Source organism: Zootoca vivipara, chromosome 2 (assembly GCF_963506605.1).
Source record: "Zootoca vivipara chromosome 2, rZooViv1.1, whole genome shotgun sequence".
In the NCBI taxonomy this organism is placed as follows: domain Eukaryota; kingdom Metazoa; phylum Chordata; class Lepidosauria; order Squamata; family Lacertidae; genus Zootoca; species Zootoca vivipara.
The window spans coordinates 62,281,099-62,289,331 of record NC_083277.1 but is presented as its reverse complement, the minus strand read 5'-3'; positions in this window follow the sequence as shown (position 1 = coordinate 62,289,331).

The following is an 8,233-nucleotide window of genomic DNA, read 5'->3' as shown; positions in this document are numbered from 1 at the left end:
GCCCACAGCTTTAGGAGCCTAGCAAGAAAGGAGGAATTTCATTCCCAGCAGTGCTGGCCCTTAAAGATGTGGTTTGACCCCTAACATTCATCCTGTTCTAACCCTTTCATAAGCCTGGGGTCTTCCACACATCTATCAACCTTCTTGTAGATTAACTCACACCATGAATGGCTACAGTTCAGAAGCATAGATTCTGGCCCCAGGGGGTGGTATTCAACTAGGTTTTATTCAGAAAAGACCTATTGAAAATAAGGGACATATTCATTACTTTCAGCAAGTCTCCTCTGGGTAAAACGTAGCTGAATACCACCCAGAATGTTGTGATCTTACCACATTTCACAATATCGTTTAGTAGCTACCCCTCCGATAAATGCCTCAGCATGCTGACCTATAGCTGCTCCTAATGGACACATCAATGATGATAGATCATGACATCAAATGGGAAATAAGCAGCAGTAGCAGATGAGTTTTTGAATAAGAAAGCAGTTCTTTTTCATGCAAATATCTTCAGCAATAATTACAAGAGGCTGTTGTCCCTTCTGCTGCCCCCTGGCTTTCTGGGATTTGTAAGCAAATTGCTTTTATATAGAAAAAAATGCTATTTGAAAGGAGGGGGAGGGGGAGCCAGGCATCATCTGTTATTTGAGGACAGAGCAATAACAAGGAATTTGACCTTTTCCTACAATATTGTTTAGCCAAAAGACAATCAAAGGTACAAGGCAAAAGGTAGCGGTGTGGAGAGGGTGACAGTAGGCCTCACCCTTCATTTCCCTAGTTCTCATTTTGTTTATGCGGCAAGCTATTTAAATCGAAACTCACTCCTTTCCCCTCACACTGACACCCCTCCACAAGTGGACTTGTTTCCTGCATTTAATTGGAAGTCTGCGTGAACCGCTCGGAGAAGCTGCCAAAACCCATAACCCCAATGAAAGAATAGTGAACTGGAGAATTGGATTAAAAGGCAGCTTTCATGGCGAGAGGGTCATATTGAAATCAAAGGGAAGAAACAACAGCAACAACAGTGACATAAAAAGATAAGTCCAGAAGCGAACAAGCTTGGGAACACTGGCACAATCTGTAACAACAACCTCAGTGCCTTTGTCAAAGATGTTATGGAACAGTATAATTGGCTTGTGCCCATATTAAGAGAGGCCTTGGTGTTAATTACGCATGATGTAGCATCTAGGGCATGTCACATCTTGAATGGGAGGGTCTGTGACAATCTGACATAAGAGAAATGAAAGCTGTCTGGAAACTAAATTAGTTTTGAAAATAAGCAGAGTTGAACTACCTATCGCTGTCAAAATGCCTTCACCATTTCTGTGGGGGTGCTGGTTTTTCCTAAAGGCTGCTTTAGTAGGAGCCCTGCTGACCAGGGTCTTGGTCAAAAGTTCCATTTAAAGGGCACCCTTCCCTTACGTTCCAGATCACAAAGGGAGCACCTGAATTTTCAGTTCTATACGCTGAGTGACTAGTGTTAGAAGCTACTAAGGCTGCAACACAGTACACACTAATTTGGGAATGAGTCTCCTTAAACTCAGTGCAACTTGCTTCAGAGTAGGCACACATCAGATTGCACTGTCAATGAGATTCCATGCATGCCACATCTCTCTCTCTCTCTCTCTCTCTCTCTCTCTCTCTCTCTCTCTCTCGCTCTCTTTGAGGCTATTGAACAAATGTGTAGCATGCAAACATGAGTGCCAATGTCTACTTGGAGTTCATATGTTCAACAAGGGTTCACATCCCAATGATGCTCACTGGGTGACTTTGAGCAGGGTAAATTCTGATGTTTGCACAGTTATGCTGCTCGTACAGGTTTTTCTTTGTTTACTTTGTATACATGAAGATATCAAAGAAATCACCTGGATATGAAATGCTTTTACAGAATATGTAGTGATTATGCTGATCTGTAAATTGCTAGCTGCTGAATAATCTATCTTCAGGATCACTAGAGAGAGGGGGGGAGAGACTAAACAGGATTTTTACCTGCAATTGCATTGTGGTGACTATCTAAATCCCCAACTGTGGATTAGGATTTATCATGAAACTTGCTCTCTGTTTATAACTAGTGGTTCACCCTAGGTCTGAAGCAGGAAATTCCACCTCTGTGCAAAAAAGGCTGGTGTGATCTCTTTTTCAGAAATTGTCCTTGGACCCAAGGGAGTCCTCGAATTGTTCATCCATATTTATTTAGGATCACAGTCAATGCCTTTCAGGGAGCAGAAGGGAAATTGATCTCCTTCATAAATTCATCAGAAGTGGTAAGAAGCAGGCTATTTTTCAACATATTTCTATTACTTTTTGCAAGGAAGGATTCCGATTTTGCATCAGTTATCTGAGTTTGAATACATTAGAGAATGGGACTTGCAGTACAATCCTATATGTATCTACTCTTAAATGAATCCCATTCAGTTCAGTGGGGCTTATTCCCAGCTAAATATGTATTGGATTGCAGCCTTATATTCAGCTGTGCTAACTTTGTGAATGCTTGCAACGCCAGAAGCTGCTAGTACTGAACCAAAAATAATGTATGTGAACTATTATGCGGGTTAAGTATACAAGTGCATCTCATTTTCAACCCCACCTTGATTTTTACTCTGTCAGTGATCTGATGAGTTGCTTGGTTAACTTCAAATGCTATTTTTAATAGGATCTGGGAGAAGCTTCTTGAGGGAGAAAACTTAAAGCAGCTGCGCTGATCTATGCAGACCCTTTTTAAGACTCTGAGAGGCCTGGAGGCAGATGTTCATTTGAGTCCCCCTCCTCCTTCTCACTGTATGTCAAAATCATTTCCCCCCTCAACTGTTGAGGAGGAACCCTGAATATGTATATGGTCCTTGAAAAAACATTCATTTTTAAAATAGGAACTTGATGTTCAGATTGTAAGCTTCTGAAATCCAAAAACAAAAATGATATTGGATTCACTTGCAATATACAAAGGGGTGTATACAGAAAATTTCTCTTGATGGGGTCCAGGAAATTCTGCTGGGGCCCCTTGGGATTCAAGTGCATAGCATGCACTGTCATAACAGATCTGTGCATGTCATATTAATGTAGCTTGAGGCAAAATATTTCCACTTATTGATCCTATAATATGAATCAGGTCGTGCAATGCCACATCACAGTTCTCAAAGGCTTCGAGCAAGACAAGTAAGCATGGATCAACAGTTTTTAATGTGCAAATTTGATTTTCACCAGAAAACCCACATGCAAGTCTACAGGAAGTAACAGTTGGTAGTGTTGCCCCTCTTGATTAAATAGGAAACAAGGATTGTAAACATGTTACACATGCATACAGTCAAAGCATGAGATATGTGGTGGATGAAAACAGTTGCTTCCTTTTAGATGAAATTATTAAAATGAACAAAAAAATGCATTGTTCTGTGTAAAGGTTGGTTTTAAAAAGAACCAAATATGAACATTCTATGAAAAAAGCTGGGAACTGTGTTTTAACTGAGAGTGGGCAGAAATTGATACATACCCCTTTTAGATGAGTTGACCAGCAGATCTGCTCCATCTAACATGTGTGCAGATTTTTAAAAAAGAAAACTCCTTTTAATAAACACATCAGTTTAGCAAACTTTAGATTTTCTCTAAAAAGGGAAGTACTTATGAGGTGGTCTGAGGACCACCCTTTTATGGTCATCTGAAACATCTACAAGATTAGCCAAGTCTGTTCCGAACAGAGCCTTCTGTTGCCCCGGCAGTTTTCACCACTCCATCACTCATATGAAAAAAGAAAGATTTGTGCTGCATAGTTTTTAAATGTGGTTTTAAAGTGTTTTGATGTGGAGGGAACAATTTTATGTCCTGATAGGCTCCCACCTGCTTGGAATATCTTTAGTTAAAGAGGTTTCCTGTACTACAGCATATCAGTTGATACCTCTGCCTTTCCAACTCAAGGGTTAATACAGGAAGGGCCCCTCCACACATCCTTTTAAATAGGCATTCATGATGATATTGGGGTGGTTATACACAATCCCACTTTAAATACTGTTTGTTCTTGCAAATATTTTGGGCTGAACATACTGCTTTATACTGTGGTTGTAAACCACTGTGATATGTTTTTTGTGATACAGCAGCATATACCTTGGTTCTTGAACTTAATCTGTTCTGGAAATCTGTTCGACTCCTGAAACTGTTTGAAAACAAAGTTGCGGCTTCCAATTGGCTGCTGGAGCTTCCTGCACTCAACCGGAAAGCACGGAAGCCGCGTCGGACGTTCGGCTTCCAAAAAACGTTCGCAAACCAGAACACTCACTTCCGGGCTTGCGGCGTTCGGGAGCCGCTTTGTTTGGGAGCCAAGCCGTTTGAATTCCAAGGTACCACTGTAATTGTTTTTACACATAATATAATAAGAATAGGGACCCAGGTGGTGCTGTGGGTTAAACCACAGGGTCTAGGGCTTGCTGATCAGAAGGTCGGTGGTTTGAATCCCTGCAACGGGGTGAGCTCCCGTTGCTCGGTCCCAGCTCCTGCCCACCTAGCAGTTCGAAAGCACATCAAAGTGTAAGTAGATAAATAGGGACCGCTCCGGCGGGAAGGTAAACGGCGTTTCCGTGCGCTGCTCTGGTTCGCTAGAAGCAGCTTTGTCATGCTGGCCACATGACCCAGAAGCTGTCTGCGGACAAACGCCGGCTCCCTCGGCCTATAGAGCGAGATGAGCGCCGCAACCCCAGAGTCGGACACGACTGGACCTGATGGTCAGGGGCCCCTTTACCTTTTATAATAAGAATAAAGATTCAGAATGCATTCCATAGCTTCCTGCTGAAAACCTGCAACTTTTCATACCACATACCACATATGTTAGCTTGTGGTGGCTTGTGCTGATTTGGTTGCACTATAGACCAAGAGTGCTCCCCCAGACAGCAATAATGGAGCAACAAACTAAATACATGCGAAAGGCTGGACTAGATGAATCCCAAGCCGGAATTAAGATTGCTGGAAGAAATATCAACAACCTCAGATATGCAGATGACACAACCTTGATGGCAGAAAGCGAGGAGGAATTAAAGAACCTTTTAATGAGGGTGAAAGAGGAGAGCGCAAAATATGGTCTGAAGCTCAACATCAAAAAAACCAAGATCATGGCCACTGGTCCCATCACCTCCTGGCAAATGGAAGGGGAAGAAATGGAGGCAGTGAGAGATTTTACTTTCTTGGGCTCCTTGATCACTGCAGATGGTGACAGCAGTCACGAAATTAAAAGACGCCTGCTTCTTGGGAGAAAAGCAATGACAAACCTAGACAGCATCTTAAAAAGCAGAGACATCACCTTGCCGACAAAGGTCCGTATAGTTAAAGCTATGGTTTTCCCAGTAGTGATGTAAGGAAGTGAGAGCTGGACCATAAAGAAGGCTGATCGCCGAAGAATTGATGCTTTTGAATTATGGTGCTGGAGGAGACTCTTGAGAGTCCCATGGACTGCAAGAAGATCAAACCTATCCATTCTGAAGGAAATCAGCCCTGAGTGCTCCCTGGAAGGACAGATCGTGAAGCTGAGGCTCCAATACTTTGGCCACCTCATGAGAAGAGAAGAATCCTTGGAAAAGACCCTGATGTTGGGAAAGATTGAGGGCACTAGGAGAAGGGGACGACAGAGGACGAGATGGTTGGACAGTGTTCTCGAAGCTACGAACATGAGTTTGACCAAACTGCGGGAGGCAGTGCAGGACAGGAGTGCCTGGCGTGCTATGGTCCATGGGGTCACGAAGAGTCGGACACGACTAAACGACTAAACAACAACAAACTAAATAAAGTGGAAGGATGCATGGACGGTCCAGTATAAATTCACCCCCAATGCGCTATTATTACATCGACAACATGTTGCAGAATACATAAGTAAACCCTCCTCCCCACCCTTCTGGAGGGGGCTGAAAGAGACAGTGATTAAATTATCCCTTCTTTAAAGTCAGCCACTTCTGTGAATGCTGCCCTAAATGCAAATCATGACAGAGGTACGCATACTTTGCTGTGCTGTACAACACATCATGCCATTTTACAAACCATCTGCTTCTCTCTGTTGTGTGCAACATCAAGATGGTTCACGTACCTTTTCTTGCCTCTGGGGCAGACAGTTGTGACTTCAGTCTCCTTAGGCCTCTTACGCAGTGCCAAACCACTGTGTTTTTTTAGAGGCGCCTCTTTGGAAAAAATAAATATATCGAAGCATCTCCTTGGAGGGAAATGGAAAGCTGTTTTGTTTTGAGTACTAAGAGAATGCTACTATACTAGCCAGTATTTTTCCACTAAGTAAAGGGTTAGGGCGGGTGGCCAGTTGGCAGGCCAGCAGTTCAGTAGACTCAGGCTGCCAGGTGGTCTGTAGAAGCTCATCGCGTACTGAACAATAAATTGTCAGGCGGAAGAACCAGGCCAGAATCAGCAGTTATATAGGGCCAGATGGGGCATTACTGGCTACTGAAGTCACCTGATCTCGTCCTCCTGGGGGGAAACAGCACATTCTCTCCATACAGCTGCTGGGTAGAATGGCAATACATCTCAGGCCAGGACTTCTTTGCCTGTCTTCTGCCCTGCTTGCATGGAGATTGATACCTGAACCCTGTTGCCAGCACCCCAGGTTAGAGTATCCTGGTAGTTAGGATGTATCTCCAAACTATGATTTTAGCCCGGGGCTTATAATAGGATTGCTTCACTGGAGTGGTTATACTATGTATGTAGTTGCTTACACAATTGTTGCAGATAGACATCATACTGTTGCAGATACACTCCATATTGTACTCATTTTAGTTAAAGATACAAAAAATCACTGCATTCCACCCAATGGGCCGCCAGCTTTGCACAAGAGTGGCTCTGTGGGGCAAATGGTATACAATATAAATTTGAAACTCTGTAGTCCAAATTAGGTAGTTAGTTTGGCATGCAAAGGTTTTGGAAGGGTAACACAAGGATGCTTTTAAACAGGGCTTGGGAAACACAAGGCAGGGAGCCAAACACTGATTTGTTGCCAGGCAAAGTACCCTTCTTAGGCCATGTCTCCTACCCCCAGGCCAAGCCCCTCACTGGCCATACTCCTTGAATCCTTTTGCCTAGCTGGAAAGTGGTCTTGAATTGTGATATAATTCCTCTTGCTTGCCTGGATAAAGGATGGACAGAAGTGTTTGTGTTTGTGAAGAAACCCCACAAGACTGCTTATGTCAGGATGCACCCTTTGGGTTGGAAAACTCCCCTCCCCCTGCTGCTGATCAAACTTTGATTTATTGGTCTGCTTTTTAATGAATCAATAAGTTAAAATTCAAATAAGTTGACATCTTAAGAAAACCTTTATATAAACAAAAACAAAATAACAATCAAAAAGCCACCATCTCTTTTCAGGAGCAAGGCCCATCTTTAATGCTTTGATTTTCAGTCCAGACTATAATAACATAAAGGTAAAGGGACCCCTGACCATTAGAGTCGTGGATGACTCTGGGGTTGCAGCGCTCATCTCGCTCTACTGGCCGAGGGAGCCGGCGTACAGCTTCCGGGTCATGTGGCTAGCATGACTAAGCCACTTCCGGTGAACCAGAGCAGCGCACGGAAACGCCGTTTACATTCCCGTCGGAGTGGTACCTATTTATCTACTTGCACTTTGACGTGCTTTCGAACTGCTAGGTGGGCAGGAGCAGGGACTGAGCAACGGGAGCTCATCCCGTCACGGGGATTTGAACCGCCGACCTTCTGATCGGCAAGCCCTAGGCTTCATAGTGATAGCAAGTGCGCCTTTAATTTTTAAAATTACCTTTACGCTTTTTATTCCTTTTTCTGTAAGCTGTGCTGATTATTAAGCAGCTCAGAAATTTAACAACTAAATTGCCACTCCATTGTTCCAAATGGGCTTGTTGTTTTTGCTTGTGCTTACATGGGAGTAAGTACCACCAAACTCAGCAGAAATTACTTCTGAGCAAACATACAGAAGATTGAGCTTGGGAATATTGTAATCAACAAATTGGTAGCTGATGAATATAATGATGATCAACTCATTGTTGCAACCCTAATATTGTGTTAATCAACTAATCATATAATTGGCTTTGACCCTAATTAAATATATCAAATCATTTTTGTTTTCCCTTGAATCCCCCCCCCCCGCTGCTTCTTGCCGGTGAGGAAAGATGGCAGGTGCCTCGCCAGCACGTAGCTCCTAGGACCACCAGCACCAGCATAAAACACAATTTTAAGGGAGCGGCTTATATTCAGATATTGTCTTTTTTCCCTCCCCCCTTGAATTTTAAAGGTG